Source organism: Varroa destructor, unplaced genomic scaffold, assembly GCF_002443255.2.
Source record: "Varroa destructor unplaced genomic scaffold, Vdes_3.0 BEIS01000002.1, whole genome shotgun sequence".
In the NCBI taxonomy this organism is placed as follows: domain Eukaryota; kingdom Metazoa; phylum Arthropoda; class Arachnida; order Mesostigmata; family Varroidae; genus Varroa; species Varroa destructor.
Genome location: NW_019211455.1, coordinates 17,256,622 through 17,281,619, shown reverse-complemented (window position 1 = coordinate 17,281,619; position 24,998 = coordinate 17,256,622). Strand labels below are relative to the sequence as shown.

General features: G+C 41.9%; 1 protein-coding gene and 1 long non-coding RNA gene across 3 annotated transcripts in view; both read right to left on the bottom strand.

The window, feature by feature from the left end:
* Positions 1 to 24,998, bottom strand: part of LOC111245953 (solute carrier family 4 member 11-like) — a 424,503-nt gene that overhangs the window by 273,923 nt on the left and 125,582 nt on the right. The window lies entirely within an intron of this gene.
* Positions 18,561 to 21,730, bottom strand: LOC111245955 (uncharacterized). The gene is made up of 4 exons (XR_002671537.2): positions 21,512 to 21,730; positions 20,434 to 21,224; positions 19,464 to 19,787; positions 18,561 to 19,017 (listed from the first exon to the last, which is right to left on the bottom strand). It is a non-coding gene; the product is annotated as an uncharacterized LOC111245955 (long non-coding RNA).

The window sequence follows — 24,998 nt, the reverse complement described above, 5'->3', positions numbered from 1 at the left end:
GCAGACATAATTGGCAAGGCAATTTATTTATGATAAAAAATTCGCGAAAACTACTCTTTATTTTTTTGAGCCAGTGTCTGAGCAATAATTGTCGGTTCTGCTCATACTGTGACGTGGAGCTAGTTATAGTACTGTATGCTGTTATTTTTTTGGTAACGGCTAAGAATGTCGTGCCTTGTTTTACACAGTCCTCTACACAATTAGTACTTGATTAGCCGCTTAGGCCCTCTACAATGTACAGATAATTCCAAAGATTACTTTTACATATTTAGTATAGTGAAGTAACCCTAAGGGCCAATTAAGGCTCGAAAAAACGTGCGTATGAAATAATTCACACACGGCTTTGAAGCATCTGTCCCTGGGCCTCAGGTCAGCTGGGGCGGAACAACGTAATAGTAACTCTAAAGTAATATGATTGAATCGTTAATACAAGGTAGCGGGGCAATCCAGTAAAGGTATTTAACAAAAGCGTCAGACACTTTGAACGAAGAGAACGCTATAACACAGCAGGAATAACCGTAACTGGGCGATAAGGCCAATGTAACGAAACAATCAAATCATTCAAAATTCAAAAAGCTTCGAGGTCGGTCCCAACGTCTGACTCTGTTTCGTGCCAGATTTATACATGTAATGGAATATTACCTAGCAATGTCAGCTACAAGTTATATTTAATAGGTATAATGTATGAGAAAGAGGTGAATAGTTCAGGTAAATAAAAATGGTCTGATATCACACATATGGGACATTTCCCATCCTACACGGATCAGGTAGCTACAACCACCCACTCCTGCTATGAATAATAAGAATTGTACCTATCTAGCTAGTCTAGTCATGTCTACACAAAAAAGCTGTAACAGTAATTTAATTTAACCTAACGCGTATCCCTGATTTGAAATTTTAGCTTCAACAGCAGAGCATGACCCTGAAAATATTCGGGATCTGGTCTAATCCATATATAAATCTCGTCATGTTTGATACCTTTGTGCAGGCAAATTGAGACATGATTGAAAATGGATACTTTTCGCTAATTAATTCTTGCTTGTGTTGCATTGTTTCCTTTTGCACCAGTAACGTGTCTTTTAGGAACGTGACCTTTTTACATGCCGACGCTGTTGTGGCCGCTGTCGATGTTTACTTCATGCCTGACTATGTTATGAATATCTACTTTCTTATTCTATTGAGCTTGATTGTTTTGCTTTTTCAAAACGACCATCAATTTTCAGCGAGTTGCGAGCGTTACACGATTCACAGTTTTTCGATTTCGAACAAATCCACATGATATAGGAGACCACATTACCTATGCTTATATTTACCTACCTATATACATTAGGGTGCTTATTGCATGCCGGATATTGTTTCTACGGCCTACACAGGGCGTGATGCTACTGGTCACATTGTGGCCTAATTCCTCGATGGGATACCGGTACAGTTGGTCGAGTCGGGTGCATAAAGTGCAAAAGTTGTGCAACATTACACGCTTAACTGAAGTATTAACTGAATTCGGTTTAACGCAGTGCGAAATCCAAATAGACGAGGCCGTTTTACATTTTTTTTTTTATATAATCTGTCTTATCACTCGGAAAAACTTTAGGGAAGACGGCAGGCAGACTATTTCCAATAGAACAGAGCGCTCGCAGATATTATCACCGTCACCTACCAGCGGAGCTCAATGAAAATTGCTTAAACAGAAGATTTAGCCAGAGGTCTTGAAGAATTCCCTGCCCGTCTGCCAGACATGACGACAATGGACTCTTTTTTGTTAGTTTACTTTGAAGATAAACACTACCCCTGAAAATTGACACGCTGGAAATTTGGAAAGCGTGCAGAACTTTACGAGCTAATAGCTTGCTGCTGTCAGCAATCTAGTGACCAGAATGATAGTAGTTCTGAATATCTTCGGCAAAAAAGTTATACATTTCATAAACATTCTTTGGCAAATTTATATATTAATTTTATCTAGATAAAATTGAACTTATAATCATTTAAACCGTGCATGCATTTCATAACTTTCTTCTTTCGATTTTTTCGAAAAGACATTCTCTATATTTCTTTTTTTCTAATTAGTCAAATTTTAACATGCCGCTATGTAGTTGATTCCCACAGGTGATTGACGGGTGTATGCGAAATCAAAACAGCTGTTTGCTAACGATGCTGATGACAACCAAAAATTGAACCTGTGATCCTAGTTCTAGGGTATAACATGGAGGTTTACTTGCCGAGCACGGCAATAGCGGTGAGGACAGCGGCAAGTAAGGAGTTTAAGCGCAGGAGGTCCTAAGCAGATTTAGACTCAGAAACACATTTTTTCTTAACGGAGCTGTTGATCATCATTTGTCGGCGTCCTCTACTCCCCAAACGCAAACGAAGCTTGCCACTACCTGACTTTCCGCTGCCGCTACGCGCTATGTCACACAGCTCTCTTCAGCTAGTAGCGACAAAGAACGAAAACAGGCACTTGTTATTTGCGCCGCTCGACGTGCAGCGTGGCTGATCGAAAGAAAAGTTAATTTTTCAGTACCTCTGAGGCTGCTGTCAGAGCCGCCACAAGGGCAGTTGTAGAGGTAAGCGAAGAACAAGTTTTTCGCTAGACTAAAACTAGGTAAGTCCCAGGCTAAAAGTAGTAACTATTTCGAGCTGACTTGCCCATTGGAGGGGGCAGGCATCCGGCGGTATCGCACTATTGAATGGCGAGTTGCGAGAAAGCAGCAGCCGTGGCGAGACGAATAATAAGAGTTACCAAGAGACAGGCCACCGAACTATTATGTGGTTTATCCAGTTCGACCTGAGCTATGTCGGGATCAACAACCGTCTGGCCTTCATCTGCACCTGCTTACGCTGTCATGACGCCAGCATGAGTAGCAAATCAGGCATCTGAATACAATTGTAGATATACATATCATAGTACCCATTCAGTATTCATTTTGTAACCTGCAATTCTACTATGAAAAAGGACTTCTACAGAACGATTGTTACTATGTGTTGACATTTTTTTGTCGGTGGTAACGGCGGGGTATATTATTTCTAATCACTATGTCAAATTTTGTAACGGAATAAGTGTCAGGCATGAGTATGCATAAACTGCACAGCTGCTGATCGCTGGTCTTATGCTGAACACAATATAGGCGTTAGCATTTTAATCAGCCAGCCTGAACGACCATTGCCTGAAGAGTAACCCATTTACGACAAAAGAATTACCCATTCTTAATCTATTTAAATGTTACAGTTTCGGCCCTCTTTACTTGTGTCTTACTTGATGTTGAAACAATATGCAGCTCACGTATGTCTTCGAAGTACGTATCGCCCGTGGCGGCTAGCCATTTGTTATCCATGTGAGAAACGGATCTAGTAATTTCAAGTAGTAAATATTCGCGTGAAGTTCGATGTTCAAATAGCGTATGAGGACCCGTAAATGTAGCGTGCCACTTTTATTAACCTTTTAATAACCTTATAACCACACTGATCTCGTTAACCTACTTTTAACGGCTTTCACCTAATCGTCATTGAGGAAAAGACCTTGTAGGAACTTGGAATTTGAGTGAAGTCCGATTCTAATAACCATTCAAACCTATGTCTGTTTCCTTCATTATTAACGTGTCTTCATTGTGTCCCGTATTCGCCAAGTGTAAGTGTTCATCTCTCATATTATTTCGATATTTCGTAGTTGAAGCCTCAATTGATGTCGAAAAATTACTCAAAGATCTAATTTCTCAAAATTTAAGTTTGTAGATCCAGCTCGTCGTACAATCAATAGGGACCAAAAGTGAATTTACTTGTATGATACTCCTCACACAGCCGTCTTTTAATCTCTAGCATTAACAATAGCATTAACAAACCTCTAACCATTTACCAGTCGATTCGCGTGAAAAGGTAAGGAGGTGAGGTCTTCGCGACAAAGATCTTCACGTCCTATTTTGAGACCCACTTTCCTAGTCTCAGTTATCACAGTTACTATCGACGAAATCCCAAATTGCAGTTTCTAGTTGCGTGAGGTCCACATGCGCTAAATCATCATACCTCTGACCAAGCCTTGTGGATAGCTGCTATCCGTCAACTCTGTTACTTGCACCCTCGAATTGGTCGCAATAAAGGTTTCAAACAATTTTGCTAGCCATCCTAAGATACTCTCTTAGAACGCTGCTAGTAAATCCGCAGAAAAAAGCACCATAGCCACTACAGGGCAAACGATGCGTTCCCAGTAGACCTTTCATTGCGTATCAATGTTTCTCTTGTAAAGAGATGTATGCATTTACCTTCGAGAAGCACTCTTTTCTTATTTAGCTTCTATTGTGTAGCATCCGCCTCTAAGCTAGGGCCCGTTACGATGCTCCCGAAGCTATGTAATGAATGCACATAAAGTGTTCGCCTTGATTATCCCAGCTGTGCACATTACGGGAGAGTATGGACTCGAGACAGCTTCTGCATCTTTACTGGCGTTGCTAGACGTCCAAACGTCGGTACCAATGGTCCTTCTGCCGCCAGCTGTGTCCTAAGTGTTCTGCGTGCCCCAGTCGAGGGAAATACTATCCGGCTGAAAACGCTTACCCCACAACAGGTTTACAGCGGTGTACCCACACTAAAGTGTTTGAGCTGCTTTCGAAAATGTTATTCCTGTCTTTTGCTCGAAACTCCCTTACTCGGCGCGCCGAATTCAATGGGAACGCTCAAAGAAGGATTTTGATTATACTAGTCCTAATAAGAAATCCTATAATTTAAGACAGGTTTCAAAGCAGAACAAAAACTAACAGCTGTAGAAAGCGGGTAGGACATTCTAAATAGAAAAAAATAAATAGAAAAAAAATAAATAGCACAACCATATGTGCGAACCTTAATATGAAATTATTTGCATGGCAACATTGATACACTGTTTCTAAAACTAAACGACCCAGAAAGTGCTGATAAGCCAACAAAGCGGATCAATGTTAACAGACCAAGGACTAATAATGACTTAAAATTTAACATGGCGATTAAGACCAGGTCACAACACACGTTTTCTTGCGTTTGAAGTCTGGTGTTTGCGCGAAGAGGCAGGGCAGATTAACAACTTGCTCCGAAGGCGACAAAAATATGCGCGACCCATAACTATAATCCTGAAAAACTCCGTTTCGTAATGCCCGTTTACGATCGTTGCATCGACTAGCAGCTGTTGCATTGAAGAAAATCCTGTTGTCTAGACAACAAAAACAAGCAAACCAATTAGAGTCAAACTGGGAAAATCGGGTCGGAGTACGCTCGGATGACATCAGTTACTAAAGGTCACTATTTTAAGCACACCGTACTTGAGATAATATAGAGTTCTTGGGTTACCCACATTCGATAGTATAAGATATCCTATCCAAAAGCGTCTACCAGGAGGCTCGCTTCCTAGGAGAAGTAAGGCAGTTCTAAAGATTTAAGGCGAAAGGATGTGATATCTACAAATCTTAGGAAAACTAAAGGCGAATTTCGACCATGTGTTATCCCCACATACCAATATTGTTTTGAGCTATTGTTGAAAATCTTCAACAGGTATAGCCCAGTTTAACCCAGAGTTCAAAATATCACGAAAATATATAGCGCTTCCACATAATACATGACATAGCTCCTCAAGAAATCATGGATACATTGAAAAAAGCCTCTCAGTTCCTGTTTTGAGCTAGACAAATGGTTGACAAGATTGAAATTCTATGGATATATCAGGGCTACTATCATACTAAACCGATTTTTTGCGCATAGTTTATAGTTCTGCTAAACCAGGATAGGGCTAAGTATGAAGTAGAGATATAAGCCTTTGGTCTATATCTTGTATGTGTCCACTAATCCGAATTAAAAAAAAAACTGAACAATTTTAAAAGACTTTGAAAGACGCTTGCACAAATTCATAGCTTACGGGTCAATTGTTTACAATTAACTGGTGAGACAGTGCATCCTCAGTGCAGGCGTCCGATGGTTGCCGTCTGACATCCGATTTCAGTGGGTTTTACTAAGATCTGTCTGGCCCTCAAACAAACCAGGGGCATCTCTTCTGCCCGCCAGGACGCAGTGCAGGCATTGTCTCCCGAAACAGTTCCTGCGCGAAATCTTTGGTGCACGTTTATCACCTGGTCGACCCCTTGGATGCATGTTTGTTTTCAGATGCACTTCCAAGAACGGATACCCCTATCGACGATCGCGAGTCGGTCCGCAAAGCGCTTCACCTTCATCGGTCGGATCGCTGAAGCGTATTCTACAAGGTAGGGGTTGCCCTTACACTGTCGAGCTAGAACTGAACAGAATAGTAACACTTACCTGTAAGCAAAATTAGAGGCACAAGCAATGTTAGTGTATAAAATTAATGCTTTGCATCGATAATTATACTTGAACCTTAAAACTGGAAATAAATCATATCTTGGGTTTTCAAACAAACATTTTATCAATTACCAAACTATACATGCACAACCGAAAAAAAAAAAAACAGAAAAAACTATTTTTATTCGAAGGCGTACGTATGATAAAAATGACGCCTGTTACGAGACACTGGGTTTCGCTTTTAAAGAGAAGCTAACTATTCTCATTAATGATTGTAATTATCATTATAAGTCTTTAAATTTTGTTATTAGTATAATTACATGCAAGACTTATTTGTGTTTATTTTTACATTGCACTCATTCGTCAGATATAAGATTCGATTAAAAAAGCCAGGTCACATTGTGTGAACTAAGCTACAGTAAGGCCATTAGCAACGCATCTTTTTGTAAAAAACCTGCTGATTAATGCGATCACCAAGTATGCTATACACTTCAATTATTGCATATAGGAACTTTACAAATGTGTTTCTTTCCTGAAAATATGACGTCGCTATTTCCAGGAAAAAGGCGTGAACACGTGGAACTATTTTTCACGTTAGCTTCTTTTGGGGGCACGTTGACCTGTCAATTTGGTGTGAGAAACTGAAATTCTAATAGGTCTTCCAAGTCAGTCGAACCAAATGTATTCTCAACCAGGTCGTACTTTTCCATTGGAGTTCTTTTAAACCCCTAAATAAAGAAAAAGAGCAAAATGATTGTTCGCTAATAGCACGTTGATGGGGACCAAGCTGAACTTACAATGCGCTGTGCATTTACCATTGCTGCTGCTACTAACTCTTCTTTCAGGATCAGAAGTTTTGCCATTACGAGTCTTTCGCGTTCGTAACCCCTCCTATGATCAATCTACTGGCTCCTTACGTGACCTTGCCCGCCATTGAACGATTCCCGCCAACGACGCTTGCAGAGCGCATCTTTTCCTTAGACCCTGAGCTCTTTTCTGTCCCTGCTTGCCCTATTTGTCCTAAAACGTTCGTATGTTCGAGGTTTCACAAGAAGCCCAAAACACAGAAAAACTTCAAAAGTTTTTCGCCTAAATTTGTCTCCCGCACAATGGAACGCAGAAAAACAAGCAAAAAAGACCACATTGAGATACACGGGAGTACGCGATGAAACAGGGGGCTGTACGGTTTGTGCTGTCGGGAACTAAACGGTCTGCTTTTGTCGAGGGAGTATTCAAGAGATAGAAAGCGGAAATGAAAGGATTAGAAGAACAAGACGTGATGCAGTGTGACGAATAACGAAGGCGACGTCGGAGATGTCGTAGACCACGAGGAGAAAAATGTGGAGATCACGACGAGGGAGTCGAAGGCGGCGAGAAATCGAAATAGAAAACGATGGTCCTGTACCTTTTGTGAGTTCATTTGTGTGTGCGCGACGGTCCACACTGTCATTACTATCACATATGTTCACAACTAGATAGCACAGTTGCTTTGTGACTTCAATAGCATTCTGCCTGTTAGCCTTGTTTTTACCTGGAAATTGTTAGTAATCGTGTAACCTATGTTCTTCTCGCTCCCGATACGACACGTTGAATAATAGTAAGAGGAAAGTGACGGCTGAAAGTGGCTGGAGTGCTATCTCCGCAACCGACGCGAGCCGCTAAAGAGCCGGGTGAGAAAAGATTGGCTGCGAGCGGTTGCTCAGTTGTTTGGTAGCCATGGCTAAAAAAAGACAAAGAACGAGTTAGCGAGTAACAAAGCCATCATCGAAGAAACAGAAGTCAACATTTCTTTACAGCAATAACACCAGCAACAATAGTAATAACAGGAGCGATGGCACATCTACTAGTGCCGTCGGCAACGAGGCGTCAGACGTCTGCAAATCTCCTATACCCCAACTCTACTTTGTAGTATGCCTTCCCTTTTTTTTTCTACCGCTACTACCACTGGTCCATGTTTTAATGCCGAGTCTGGAACATCTATTGGAAAAGAAGGAGGGGTAAAATAAGGACGCCAATGTCAAAAACCATCTGCGTCGTCGGTATCTAGGCATTCTACATCGCCCCGTTCCTTCGCTCCCCGTTCCCGTCGCCATCGGTTCGATCAAAAATGGATGCCTTGTCCGTCAGCTATTCGGTCATCTCCTTTGCTCATAGGGTCACGGGTTGAAGGTCAAGGGTCTGGTCAGGGCCCGAGAGCGCTATCGGCTAAACAGACTGCGCCCATCTTCTGTATGGGCTCACTTCTTTTATTCTTGGCACCCCACTTTTTTGCTTTAGGGCGTTTCCAAAGTTAAGCAAGCCGAAACCGGTAAGCAGTGCCCTTTACCTTTGGCCCAACCCGTTGCTTTATTTCCTTTTCGGCGAACCAGTTTTAGTCTTTTAGTCCACGCCGTGATATTCTGCAAACTACGTAGAATGGCAAGTAACGTACGTGGGGTCTCACATTATTCGTAGATACGGGCGAAAAAAAGCTGCCAAGCTGACGCCCCGTGTCTGAGTGTATGAGCTTTGAAATGGCCAAGGCAAAGCGACTGGTGACCGCGTAAACTAGCGTTCAAACTAAACGCCCGCCAAAATACGAAAAGTAAAATCGGCAAAGAAAGCTGTGGCTTGTCGGATTTTTTCCTGCACTGTCGCACCACTTGGTAGATCAGCAGGCGAACAGAAACGGAAAGCAATCACGATGGAGACACGCCAAAAACGGGATACGAAGCAGGGGTACACCTATAGGAAAAAAATTAAAGAAAAAAGCATCGGAACAATTCTACTCCTGAAAGAGACAGGTACAGAAAATATCACAAAGCGATATTATTATACTATAAATGGAAAAAAGTTTGTTCTGACAGGAAAAATGAACTAAATCAAAAGTGTCGCACAATAGCAATGAAAAGGAGAACACAAAGAGACATAAATTTCAGCGCAGTTTGCCAACGGTATGGGGAAGCGTAGGAACCCGAAGCGACAAAGCTTGGAAAATACCGTACCAGATTCCAAAAATAATGATTGACCACGCCGATCACAGTCACTGAAAGCGTGAGGCCACTTTACAACGCTGAAAATTGGTTTTCATGATACACTATTTTATATCAGAACTGAGTCATTTTCGTCTGCGGGTCAGATAAGCATCCATGCATAGTTTTAGTTATACTCTTCCCGGTTATTCTTTCATAATAATCGGGTTGGCATTCTCATCTAATCAAATTCAACGATGATATAAAGTCCTGTTCAGATTCTGCTCATCTGGGGGACAGTTATTTTATTTCATAAATGATTTTCTAACCACCGTTTATGTCAACAGTGTCTAAACCGCGGTACAATTTAAAATTTAATTGGGACACCCTAATATCGCTTTCCGAGAAAATCTTCTATTATAAGGTGACACCACGTTACATATTATTAACGTCGAGAGATCGAAATTGGCTCACGATGTTTCCTGCGTTACGTGCATCGTCTATCATCTATTAGTAAATCTCAAAAATAGTTGTATAGATATAGCTATACATATATATGCTATATATATATATATATATATATATATATATATATATAAACTGAGACTTTTCTTATGTCTTCTTTTTAAAGCTTTAAGTAAATAAAGACAAACGTTCTTTCCCTGGTGAGAAGCGTCATTCCTGATTGTCATGTTCATTCCATATAATGCGCCATCCGCCGTTATTTCAGGCCTTAAGTCGGGCTTTAAACTGCTACTAAGTTATCGTTAACATACTGCTTGTCTTGGCCGCAAGTAACTTTTTGACTGTAACTATACGCTAAGCGATATTGATACGTGTAGCCCCGTTAAAGTGTCACTTAAATACGCTGTGTATGAAAAATTTTGAAAAATTGTGGGTGATAGCATGCTAGAAGTGTCAGCAATGCAAAGGCTCAAAACAGGCAAAAAGTGCATAAGGTCCTAAACAGCTTAAGCGTTAAAACATATTGGGTCGATTCAATTGCCGATTGATATTCTCCTTTTAAAAGCCTTTTCTAGCAAAAATCTGAATGTGCCGGAAATGGCTCTTCGAGCAATTTCAATGAAATTTCGAGCATTTAAAACCTAAAGTCTATTGCGAATCTTCCGGTTCGTTTCCGTAAAAGTCTTTTTCCGACACTTTAGAAGCTCGATGATTAGTAATAACACAGATCATTTATTTAGAACAGATAAGGAAGAGATTTATCTTCGTATGGGGTTGTCCAGCGCGAAAAAATTGGCCTAATTGCTGATATATGTCCAGATCACGAAAACGATGCTCTGGCACTCGCCGTAGTGTATTTGTTGTTTGGTTAAAGAAACAACTGATTTTTGCCGAGTACTAGGAATTTCAATAAAACAGCTTATCAAAATTTATTCCAATTTAGCTGTCATATTTTGCATAAAATAACTATTTATTCAATGCGTTCGTTATCTATCGAATAGGTATTACTAAATATAACAACAATCATATAAATTGACCTCGATCCAAGACGTTACGCTCGACTAAGGTAGTTTTTATTATATGGCTAAAGCTAACGGAAATTTTACGATTGCTAGTGTTGAACTGAACTGAAAATGCACGACAAAAACCGTAGCTACAAATATTCTTCCGTGTAATTTACACGTGCTCATAGAGCCGCTAGTCCCGCAAGTTCTGAGTCCCACATATTATCCCTTACATGACAAGCAACTTCTTTCTAAAACAAGTTAGTATAAGTTTGGTAAGGTGGCATTGATTATTGTACCACGCCAACGTTCTACTGAAACGGGTACTTCTGATTTAGTGGCCGTCGATTCCACTTCTCCACCCAAAAACAATTCTCCTGTAACAGGTTTCCCACACGTGTTTTACAAAAAAAAAAAGCCTTATACGTACAATACAAAGCTTTAGAAAGAATATCATACAAAGACAATATATATATATATATATATATCTCACTTGCACCGGAGTGTCATACATACGGCACTTAGAGCTGAATATCCTTGTGATAGTTATTTAATATCTATAAATGCATGTTTTACTAAAAAAGAGTTCAGGTTGGCAATTTCTACAAAGAAAAAAACGAAAAAAAACGGGAATGTCCGTTACGACAGCCTGTCCTAGTATGATTCTTCTTATCTTCAGCAGATCTTACTTCTTTTGTTGTCGTCTTGGCGAATGATTAAGATTGGTCCGTAGTCCAGAAACTTCTACACCAATTTTTAGCTTGTGCGTTACGTGCCACCTACCGCTACTAGCATTACATGACATCGTAAGCCAATTAGTTAATAGGGTAATACAGTAGAACTACACCGAACTTAGAAAACAAACAAAAAGGCTCATTCCAGTAAAGAGCCAGCCAAGACACCGATAACGTTCATAATATAGTCTGCCATACAGTACTAAATACCCAGACACGTTATGGGCGTATAGAGGATCGTATTTAATAGCAAGTCGACCACAGTATAACAGGTGTTTTCTAACTGCAGGTACAAACAGGGAGCAGTTGCTAACTAAACGCGAACTTCCCGTCCTCGGAGCATGAGCATTGTGCGTGTTGATCGGGTTCGCGGACACAGTCGCTAATATTGCCACCGGGCTCCTTTGTTTCTAGCAATTATTGCCATCACTGGTTCTGTTGTTCTTATTATGTTAGTATTTTTCTTTGCTCGGCGAATCCACAGTAACCCGCCCAGTCCTTTTCTTGTCTTGAGGCCTTTTAGCCGGCGAAATGACCATCCGCGACCCTCAGTCAGCCGACATGAGGTCGCTTTGCAGCCCAGAGCACAGAGACGATCAGCACAACTATGCAAATCTAAGTTTTCGGTGCCGATGGCGGACGGTTGCCACCGCAACGATGCCGAGGGCGAAACGACATGGTGAGCAAAAACGTGTCGGGATGTACTACTTTATGCCCCTAGTACAACGACGCATACAATATTGACTCACTTCAGTCGCCTGCGGCCGACAGTCTGCCACAAGTCCATCCTCTCCATCTTTCGGTGATCCGGTCATCGAAACTAGACCCTCAATACCGTTTTGTCATTGGGTTGCTGCTGCACTGTCGATCCTTCTCTGCAACGCGTTTCTTAAATCTCTATACCGCACTTCGTCTGTCTTGCTCATGTGAGCAGGATAATATGGGTCCAGTCCAAACCGTGGCAGGCTATTTCATGCCAGTCCTACTGCTATCGGAGTAATAGGAGTGTCAACCCGACTGTTTTTAGGAAATCAAGTTTACCCTACCAACGATGTCATCTGTCCGGTTTGTGGGGTACTTCCTTTAAACAGATGTGTACCGTTAGTCCATGGAATATTGCCGGCAGCGATGTCTTTTAGAAAAAAGCGATCCGGGCAGCAGCAAGATACAGGAATGGTATTACGATGCGTGAGAATAATACGCACGTTGCTGGCATCGTAGCTGAAGCAGCAGTACTGCCAGCATCAATATACATTGGCAATGATCTAAAAGACCCAGTACAGCAGGCACAATGTTTAGTGGGGGATAAATGAATGCCGAGACACAGTGAATCCAATGCGGCATGAAGCGGCCTGGCTCAGATGTTGCACAGCCACGATCTTTGTAGTCGTTGCCAGCAGCACCGGTAACAAAAAAAGGTGGACGTTCGCCAGAAGACCGTGCTCGGTGGGGCAGCGTCGCCAAGCTTGATTCATGAAGTCTGTTGGTAAGAAAAATGCTCGTTGGCAATACATCCATTCGGCAGGGTAGTCGACTAAGTTTGCCGGCCGGAGCCCATTTCGTACCCTTTTCTGGCCTCATCGTTTTCACCGACCACACCTTGCCATCGTGATGAGCCCAACTAGCTCGGGGTAACTTCCTAATGCCTTCTCTGCAGCTCCCAAAGACACAGCTCCCCGCGCAGCCCTTTCCAAAATAGGATGGTAGTACTTTCTCCTATAACCAACCATCGGTTCGTTGCGATTCTAATTCAATTGGTGCCGTCTTCATTTGCGATCTTCCTCAACACCAATGCCGTTTCTACCTACATCAGCGCTTCCGACGATCTGCCTGATTAATGCTAACCACGGATGCGCTGGCCAACACGGCCAGCCACTCTTGTGACGTCGCTTTCGCGAGCAACTATCGTGGCTGGACTGCGCGAGAAATCAGAATTGAATCGGCAGACAAGCAGGATATAGGTCGAAATAACTAGAAGCCGGGTGAAGCAAGTCAAGAAAAGGGGTCGTTGGTCAGCCTAAGGGACTACTACATAGAAAGAGGTGGGGAAAGACCGCCAAATTATGGCGCAGATTGGTAGTTAGGACAGTTAGAGGCAACTGGAAAGCAAAGCTCATGATGCGTATGGTGTTAGCCGGGGTGCCGACAAACGGGGCAAGGAGTAATGCCTTTACCAATCTGGATGACCACTACGCTCCTTCTGCCATTAGCTTTACGTACGCTTCAAAGATGAACCTAGTGATAGCCGGACAAGCGATTTGGTTAACAGTAGACCAACGATTAACAGGCAGCTACCTAGTTTAGAACGCAATCGCAATCAGACGAGGTAAAAGGGGTAAGAATTTATAGAAGGGTTCCGGTCGACTGTTGCAGTTACTGCTTTCGCTATAAGCAATGTTAAATTTATTGATGATGTAAATGTATGGTGCTGACACCGTATTCAAGTGAGGATAGAAATAGGTACAAATCTAAGCGCTATTGGGCAGCTGTTAGACTTAAACAATAGCCGGTTATAACCGAAGATAAATGATGTTTGATTTATTAAAATGTCAGTCATTTTAGTAAAAACAAACAATTTTAGAAATATAGTATTATATCTATATGTATGCCAAATCTAGATTATAAAAGTATCAATCAGACACAATACAAAAATAAATAAACATCCCTTTCCTCGTCGGATCTACGTTTAAATATTTCGAAAGAGTCCTATCGTAGGTTGTCAGACCCTGACAATAAAGGCAAAACTTTTCAAAGTTTTGCTATTAATTGAGAGGTTATTTTAACATGCTATTGTTATGTGCATACCGCATTGCAAATAATATTGGTGACCACTGAAGAGCACGGAAATAAAAAATAACATAAATCATCTTAAGGTACGCAACTTTAATGGAAATATTGGTTTATTGTATTCCATATCACCTCCTGTGTATTTCTTTGGGGCAATGCATTTGCTACTTAGTCGCTACATGCCCGTATTATGACAACGTTCGAATTATAATAGAGGCACCTCACAGGTCCTTGATGCCCCAACAGCTATCGTCTTATCCTCGTTCGTCTGCCGTATAAAAATAGGCTGAACAACTACTAGAAGACCGCATTTTGCATACATTCGAGCGTGCCCCAAATCACAGTACGCTCACCCGGTCCCGCATGTTGTCACATTATAACATCCAGGTGACACAAAATATTGATTCGTTGTCGCTACTGATTCCATTGATGAGCCTGTTTTCCGAGTATTTATTATCTATATGTATATATATATATATAACTGGTCAGTAGAGGCTCTACGATAAAGAATTCCTGCCACCTCAGGCATGCTCTCGTTCCGTGCATCACGCCATATAGATGGCGACACTGAACAGGTTTCCGTTACTGACCTGGAGTCGCGTACTTTTTGGGCGGGACTAATAGATAAAAAGAACAAGCGGAATATACTACGCAAATGCACACTGTCAAACATATAAGCATATATCTTTACAGGTATCAGTATGTGGTGCCGTTCACAACAACAAAATATTGTAATAATCAAAGCTGGAAATAGTGCGGCTGCTGAATGTTGCTTTTGTTGTCGTTGTTGCCATAATTTATGGATTTGCTGAACCAATCGACGCCTTTTTACTATTACTACTGAAACTGCTACTGCCTGTTATATAGGGGTCGAATGCACACATGAAATATGGACGAATTGAGAAAATGGCGTCTAAGCAAACCCCCAAACGTCGCTATTCCTACAGCTATCGTAGCTTCTACTGGAAGAGCGGGAGACACGCACGCGTCTGACATCAGAGCAGCGCCGCACACAAATGAGGCACTTAAAAGCGACGGCCCAGTCTCCCGGAAGGCTAACCGATTAGGGGGAGAATATAGGGCGATCGCGCGATTCTTATTGTAATAGCACTAACCATTTCCTCTTAGGGTTCCACTTCTCCCTGTGAGAGGTCGGATGGGAAGCAAAAGTGCACTAAACTTATTCGACTGACGGGGAGGCGTGGTCACCCCTTCCAACCATGTTGCAATGCACAAACACGTTGGGCTCGTGCAGGAAGATGGCGGACTGCAACCGCTCCCTCGTCTCATTGCTTATTTTTCACAAGGAAAGAAACACGGATTCGAAAGGGAATTCCGCTGACGATAGTTATAGCAGCGCTGAAGTTAATCGAAAACAACAGCAGCATGGGGGCGAACAGCAGATATGACCCGCAAACAACGGCCAATGGAGCTCGGCGAACGTTCCATCGGCTGCAACAGAAGCAGTAGCAAGCAGTAAGATGAATAGTTTCGAAGGTCCATTCAGCCTAGCGGTCCCTGAGTTGGCTGAGAACGACATTGAATACGAACTTCGAATGGAATGGCTTTTATCGCTCGCTTTTGATGCTTCAGGCAGTATTTGATTGGATTTTTGCGCCATCTAGGCTTCCTTCAACCGAGTCAATTCGCTCTGTTTCTTTCTCGCTCTATCTTTCGGCGTACGTCAGCGGTAATGGTAACGCCACATCAACGTTGAAGAATAACGAGACAACAACTGCAATAACAATGTAATACAAAAGTACGATATATATCGTCACGGAAACGCAGGTCGTAGCAAACATTCGGAAAAAGCCAGAGTTCACACACCTACATATGTATCTGCGTGAAGATTCTCATATAGAGTAATTATTAACGATAAATGAAAAACCTAAACAAGTCGTACACAAGAGAGCTAGACATGTACTGCGATCGTGGCGAGGTGTGCAGTAATATGTTTTAGAACATTACGATTAGTATCATCAAGATACACTAATATTTCGAAGGAAATGGGTGGAGGTTAGTAGATGAATAATTACTCAGATCCAAGGAAATCTTAAGGTATATTGATTGGTCTATAACGACAGTCTAAGCGTATTAATTAATCGCAATGAGGTTTGTGTTATGATTGACATACTTATTTCGTTCGTATATGTGCGTTTTCTAAATACTGCTTATACACTGCTATGGGCGCTAAAATTGAAAAATACAGTGTGACAGATCAGCGTCACGTTATGGACAACTATGCATCGTGCTATGCTATCTGTCAGCTTTGCTGTGTGTGATATTACAGCTGGAAACTCCAATAGAGAATGTCACACGTTTACCATTTTAAACTCCGTTCGATTACGTTACAACCACACCTTAATAATTACGATTTGTATACAGTCCCGTGCATAGGAACAATCATTAGCTAGCTCCTTTCCTAACTTGATGTCAACCTAAGCCTAGGTTTTTCCAGCCCTTGCGCCCCCCAACCCTTTCCACTTTCCAACCCAAACGAATCACTCTTATCTGCTTTTTTCTCATCCTCATATAGTTGAATTTTATCAAGATGTATCAGCAAGTCTTAATAACTACTGTTTGCAAACACTATGATACATAATCTATGCCTCGTCGTAATAGTAATAACAGAATCGACTTCTCTTTCAAAAGGAGTCTTCTGGGTGTGGGTTGTAGACGTCTATAAATGAGATACAAAATTTAGCGTGAACTTCCTATAGAGTGTGCCAGATCGTGAGTAACAGATGCAATGGACTCATCATCATATATATTTCTTCGTAATGCACCTTCTCGATATCTAGTGCTTAAAATGTAACGGTGTTTCAAAGCTATGATGAATCGTTTAGTTTGCCTATTGTGCATATTTAACCGAGTAGTATTATAATTTTTGTTATTTTTAAGCTAACTTTTCCCAACTAACACATGCGCACCCTCAAGTTCAATTTGATGCTCCTAAAGTATGAAAGCCTTTTCTCAGCGCTGTTCACATCTCGATAGTAATTCATCGTCTGTCAGGACAACATCCGATTACTAGGACTGATAATAATGCTGCTAGTGCTAGAGGCGCTTCATGTCGTCTGCAGTTATGGTAGAAACCTCTAATAAAGTCGCCGTTCCCGAGTTTCCATCAGTTCCGCTCGCACATACTCGCATTAAGCCGTGGTGCTTGTAAACGTTTGCTAATGCCAACTGTCAACTCTGTTCTATATAAGTCCAAGCCTGTTGGACGATCCGCTGTGGGTCCGGTGAAAGGGACTTCGATACAAAGCTACTATAGTGATGATAGCACACCATACAGAACACAGTTAGAGACGGGACGACGAGTTGACGCGAATCGCTTCTGAGCCGCTCATTAAACGCTGGCGGTAGTGGTGCCGTGAAGTTTAGGTAGCGCGGCTGATCCGGCTCGCCCGTCCAGGAAACAGAAGCGTGTCTAGAGGGACACGTGGTAATACAGTGACCCGAGGCGATGTCTGTTCACGAGTTCGTGTGTCCAAACGGCGTACGGGAGACTCAGACAAGAAAAGGGCGAAAGGAGTGGAACGACGCGGATGTAGGTACGGGAAGGGCGACAACAGAGGATGCAAGATTCTCTAAGGAAACGAACTGAGCCGGACACTTAATCGCGCGTATTTGCCCCTGTACAAACGAGGAAAGAATAGATGGGAAAGAGTGTTCAGAGGTTGGTGAACGAAAACGTGATGGCGTCGTTGAGGATAAGATGAATCGCAGCATCCACACGGGTGCAAGTTTATTGTAACAAAACACTCGAACGCTTTGGAAAGGCGGTTCTCGTCGTCCGCTCGTAAGTGACAGAAAATGTGTTGCGTTTGTGTCAGCCATATACCCAGCTAGGTCGACAAACAGCGCCTGATGTGCATCTTTTCATGCGGAAACGAAAGTTGTTGAAAGTTATATCGTAACGTTGACTGTTGTTTCATTTTACAGACGCGTGAAGTGGATAAATGCTATCTTGCTACGCGGGTTTTACACGTATAAGCTATCGTCGTGGATCCGACGGCTTAAGTAACCTTCAAGCAATCATAACATTTAGACAGCTGTTCAAAGTGACGGCCTTTTCAAGACTTTTATAGGCAGTTAACTTACAATAATCAGTAATAAATCAACTATTAAGTTATTGTGATTCTTCTCCAATTTGAAGCGAAACTGCGTAAGAATCTACGTGACGGTCTACACATGAAGTTGAAATTCTCTCCTTTCATTTAGTAGGTCACTAGCGAATGAGATCAATGAAACGCTGAAACAGACTTCAGTCTGAGAGGCGCTACAACGTATTATTTTCTTATAGACTTAACACTAATAGCTCGTCTTAGAATAATTCGAAAAGTCGCCACCATTGATCATAAACCCCAATACATACTCTAGCTCTGAATATCAGCAGGTGACTTCGATTGAAAAAAATATTTTATGATTCTCGCATTGGTCGAAAAGTAACCGCTTGCTAAATGACACACCGACCCCAATATGATATCTTCCAAGTAAATAAATTTCAACTGTAAAGCGTAAAATGGATCTCGGCAATCAATGGTCCTATTGAAAAAATTCGTCATTGATGACTAAGCCCTTTGGCGAAGGCTTGATCTTGGGTATTAGAGTGTCCTGTATGTACGAGTACGAGCTGAGGTAACTATCGTTGGATGGTCTGCGAAGTAGAAGTAATAACGCTTTGCTACAGTCGAGATATCTCTTATGCGTTGCGCTGTAACAAAGCCATCATGGACAAGATAGTATTTTCCCAGCATGTTTCGGTAGTTGCAGCCATAAACGGGTGCCTCCCTTCTGCCAGCATGCCTGAAATTCGTTTTGGCATTGTATTTAACCCAAGCGTTGTGCAAAATGTACCTACACTACGAGGCTTATGACCAGGAAGACATTAACAATCCGCAAACGGTATAAGTGGTTATATATCAATGATGCTATCTTCACTTAACGCATGCGTTTACATACGTAACGAACATACGGCTATCGCGTAATCTGGCTCGCAGCATTCTGCTTAGTCTTGTTTTTATTTTAGTCTTAGCAAAGGACTAGAAACGGCTGATAATGAAGCGATCGAACATCGATAAAAAGAACAATTCTGTACTCAATTGGATTCCTTCAAAGGATATAAACCATAGTATTCATAAAAAAAAATATTACCCATCTCATAGGTTATTCGGCGAGTGGAAACGAAGCACACCGGTAAGTTCTACTGAATTTAGTTATTCTCGTAGTTAAAGCACAATTCTAAGACGTACTCTTATATATTGTTTGTGCGCGCTGTTGGACGATTTTTAAAGGCGAAAACTGCTACATCGACTCGAACCCGAGTTGCGACGGGCCAGAAGGCTTGCTCCATCCAACTGCATTAGTACTTAGACAGTAACATGTTTATAGGTTGAAGTTGCTTTTCGAGTAATCCGAAGACGCAACTGCTGAGGTCTGTTAACGATAAGACTCAATCCATCCATTAGAGTAGGTGCCCGACAGTGAAACGATTGGCATGTAGTGCCCGACACTGGTTCGTCGGAAGTCGTCTACGTCTGTGATAGTTAAGCTCATCTGTCCACTCGGTAGAATGCCTGGAAATTATTAAAAAGCTTAATGTAGTCAGTAACTGACCGATACAGAAGGCGGCACCGGAAACCCGTAGAAAGCTTCGACGGTAGTCCTTTTTCCTTTTGAGGATTCGACAGCTAGTGTCAAGAAAGCGAAGAGGTAAAAATAGCCCATCTTATAGAGGTCACTCAGTGAAATAGGTCAAGAGTCGGCGATAGTAAAGTAGAATCAGATTTAATGGCTCAGTTGTTGTGGCTGGAGCGTCGAGCCAGCTATTTTGCCTGTTCGTAGAACTATTCGAAGGCCATATGCTGGGTTATTTCCAAAAGGAAAGGACAGAAAGTCATCGTCGTTCAAAATACTAAACATGTTTATGAAATTCCTGTCATTGACAGTGCCTCGAAATGAAAATGAAATCAAAATCACCAGGTCTCCGTTAACCTCGAATCGCTTCAGAACTATCTTTTATGCAACGATTTTTATGCTTGAAGGAAAGGGCTACGTTATTCACGTCACCTGCCCATACATCTACTCGTTAATGACGCTTGCCGCTTAACGTTTACCCTGTTTCTTTTTTCTTTACTAAGCGTATTACTGAAATTCATCCACTCGGGTTATATCAAACTTTTTTATATTAATACGTTTGCAGTGTTATTTAGATTTACTTACGCTCGCCTATGAGGATCGGCAATACGAATTCAGTCTAGCCTGTATCCGTGCCTAATATTTTCTGGTCCTGTTGGATCCAGATGTGGACGCGATATTCTCTCACACTGTCGCATACTCGCACAGAGGCCACACCGAAACACCCGCTCGAACTTAGTTTCTTCCTGAACGGCGATTTTGTGCGACGACCAGGACGCACGATGAGCGTTTATTATTGTGCCCATTAAAAACAAAACCTGATCAGGAGGAAGTGTCAGCACTTGCTTCGTTCCGTGGTGGCCCTGGTCCGATGACGCAACAGGATTTTTTTGAACTAAATCAGTCAGAGTCACGCGAGGATGATATAATCTAGAGCAAGTTTCTTTACTCGACTACTCAACGATACACGAAACAAGTTGCACCGACTCTCTAGAAAAAACTGCATAAACGTGCCTGCTCATATACAGATTACAACCTGGTCTTTGGAGACGGGTTCTTCTGCGTGATAAAACGAGTACAATGGGCAGCATATGCAAGGTTGGAGAATACGAACGAGCGCAACAGAACTTAAAGTAGCATAACGTATGTGGCAAACAGCTCACTCATTTCCACAACTTTACATGATGATTATGATTTAATTCGGTGATGGTTACAAACCGGAAGACTAAGACTTCATAAAAAATCGTTTCTGCTTCTATCATTTTATATCTGGGGGCCCACTATTGAACTGATAACGGCAAACGGAGATGGCGTTCTCTTCAAAACAAAAGCCATGCCTTTGGAATAATTACGCATAATCTCATCAGCGGTCTTGTCTGAAACAAGCAATTGAACCAACCATATAATTATCAACGCATAAAAATTCGTTTTGATCTACCGTGGTATATTTTATTTAAACTGTTTATAGTGAAGAAAACCTCTACGAAGATATTCGCTTAATGAAACATACTTTAAGTCGAGTAGGGTTCTAGTAGATGATTCCCCGTTGATGACATGTGTCCACTATAAAAGCTTTTAAATCCATGACTGATAGCTGCTTCAGACGACAACTTTCTGAGCTCAACTAACTACAGATTTCATCATTATTAGAAGTCTCGTTTACCTTGAACGGACGCAATGAGGGACAAGTGTCTAGGAGTTAAGTTTCGTAGCTCAATGTCGCTTTCGAATCGAAAATTCTGATTCTCTCAGTTCATATTTGTTCTTTCTCAGTTCTTATTGATTTTTTCATTTTCCGTAAATCGCAAATAGCCTACAAACTGCGTTTTCACTGTGAAACGCAGGGGAAAAGGTGGCAGTGGCCGAAATAGTCTCGTTTGGAAAGAAACATTCAGTCGGCGAAATAACGATTATGATAGCAATAACCGTAGCATAGAAGCTATAATGAAGTGGAACACATAAAACGCGGAAAAAGGGAGTATGAAACGCGCAAGGGTTTAGCAGTTGAACGTATACGGCTGAGTTGTCGAACATGAAATAGGGTTGCTGATAAGTAGAAAATGGCTCGTCACGATGATTCGACATAGCAATAGCTTATCGGAGTATATTAGAGGCAAGAAGTTCTTAGAAGGCGAAAAAAAAGCTACAAACTCTTGGATGTTATAATGCAATGAATATACAACGCTCAAACACATTCGGTGTTCCTTCAAGCTATTTTTTCAAACTTGGAGGCCAGGCACAAAACAGAGCATTGACTCCAATGTCTCGCTGGTACATATTGCAGATGATCGATCGCGGCCTGCCTTTATGGCTGTCTTTTTGCTTTCCATCGGCTATTCCCTTCCCTCTCGCTTGTTCCTCGGCGTTTTAAACTTTTGCTAACGCTTTCGATTGAATTTGCCGAAGCACAGAGTCACGCTTTTGTTGGATCCTCGGTCTACGAAAAGCAAACCGAGACGATAAAAGATGAAACAAAGTTCATTTCCACAACCAACTGAAGAGGGCGGCACCCGGTAAGTTCTGGTGGAAGGGTCAGATCAAGGGGAATGGGCTGTGTATGGGGAAAACTGGCAGTAGAGCTTGAAAATGGAAAAAAAAGTGCCCACTGTGCGCCACTGTCCTAGTCACCCCAATCCTACTGTTGTTGTGGCTTCTTCTGTCTATGAGAATCCTATAATGTTACACTGGCACTGTTGGGTCTTCACTTTATCGCGTATCCTGTTGTAAATATGCTGTGCCAATCTAGTGCTCATATCGCACAATAGCTGGGCTCGGCCGACTATTGGTGGGCCTCCAGAACTGACTAAATAGGAGGCGATAAAAAATCATGGGGGTAAACAAATCTACGAGAATAAACACTCACTAATGGTGACCAACAATGCACAGACATGAAATAAATTAAGTTTAAAAAAGACGTGTCCGACATTTTTTTATTTTAGATATACGCGACATACATGTCCAGACACTCATTGCTAAATGGTTTCCCTAGTATGTGCGCCTCTCTCTCTCTCTCTCTCTCTCTCTCTCTCTCTCTCTCTCTTTAAGGTTAATAAGAAAAACAGGATGAAATCCATACACATCTGCTACGAGAAGCCTATTTGTAGCTCAATTTTAGTTGATTGAACGACTTCCCTCTCCCTTCCTTGACGTTTTTCGCCCTTGGTATGCCCCTCGAGCAGAGTGATGACCAGCTGAACGCAGCGCGCACAGTCAGTCGTTATCTCGTAAATTTATAATCACACTGTTTGTATCAGCGTTTCTACAGTTGGGTGTTCTTTCTCTTGGAGAAACGAAGGAACGAGAGGAAATACTGACTGCTGATAGTAGTATTGGCAATGGCATGTGGTGCCGAAATGAAGAAAGAAGCAGCACATATAGAAATCAGTGAAGAAGAGGCAAGGAATACAAGATTGTGCGAGTTGTTCGTCGATCGAGAGGCGAAAGAAAAGAAGGAGTAAGACTAGATATTTTGAGGAACTAGTTTGTTGTCCTTCCATTGCATGGCTGGCAAAAATGGCACCTACACTGTTGAGCGGGCATAGAGAAGCTGAGAGGCCAGAACGACCAGGTGGACGTGGGCGACCTAACGAGAGGACGATGAGTTCTATTGAAAGAGAGATAAAAGATATGAAAAAACGAAGAAGTTTTTGATTCGCGCACGCTCTCAAAAGTCAAGAGAAAAAGGCTTGAGGGGAAGTAAGCCCTTTTGAATCGAAAAGAAAGAAGGATTTTTAGGACTACTAGAGGAGCAACAGTATGCAGAAAACACCGAGGCGGTAGCCACGCAATGACGTTTGGCGCAGATTGAATTCTGTATCATGGTTATACGGCGAAACCTGACAATGTGCGTGCATATTTTTTTTAATTCTCGTGGTGTAGCAAATTAATCATCATTATCATTGTTATGGCATAAATATGTTATAGCAAAGAGTGGGATAAAAAGGCGGAGCCCGTATTATCGCTAGCTCAATATGGTTTCGTGCTTGTTTACTTAGGCTGGATATAGAACGAGCAACACTTTTATAATCCGTACGTTCTTGTAAGTATATGAGACAACCCGTGTCAAAATGGCGTGCATTGGAAGAACTGAACGACTCGTGCCATTGGCAATCTGAGGCCATAGAATCATCTGCTATAGTTCAACTAGACTGTCAGACATTGGAAATGCCTTTGACAGAATTTGCCCATTGATCGGCAAAAGGAATGGCTTGACTGCCCTGGTAAGATGACCATAACTACAGGTTCCATTGGATACATGTACGTAATCAGGGTTCCAACTGCGATATACGTGGGTACGCTGCAAAATCAAAATTTGCCAGATATTTGTTCAGTGTGTTTGATAGAACATATGATAGAACGCTAGTTAAATGGGGGGTACCCCCGTTTCTTAAACGAAACTTGAAGAATAGTCGTCGTGTTATCATTTTGTTTTAATGGAGACGCTCAGCTGAAACGTCAATGCTGCTCGTTGTTCGTTAGGTTACTTGTTGACAAGATAAGAGAATGGTAAATATTCCCCGTATGGCATAAGCGAAATCATTGTCCATCATCTGTATGAAGGCCCAAAATCCTCTGTACTAGATATCAGGACAAGAGTGGACGATTCAACCGCTACGGCTACAGGGGGCTACGGCTAGGGCAACAGGGCCGAACCAGTTCGCCTCGTTGTTAAAGCTTTTTTAGGTGCCTTTTAAGAAAGGTTTGCTATGAAATAAGATTTGTATGGTTTTCCTATGCAGCGGCTAGCAAAATATACCGTTTCACTAAGAAAAAAGTCAACGTCCTTTTTAAAGTTATAGTAGACATATGAGCCTCAAGCGGCCTATTTGGGTTAAGCCAAACTGCTTGATTCCGATAGGATTTGTAAAATCTCTTCAGCGTCACACTCACCAGGCGGCGTGCCATAACTGAATTCGTCCATGCACTGCGTATGTTCACGTTAGTCAATTGTAACGTAAATAATCAATCATGCGTCTGATTTTAGCCAGTATCGTACCCACTAACGTATGCTACTTGTTTCATTGATTTGGCAGCTGTTGTCTACAGGCCAGTTAGCCACTTCTTGATACAGAGGTCATCATTTACACGCTCTAAGCTCACAATTTGATGAGCTTTTTTCTGCAATATTCATTTCTTCCATACAATTCGTT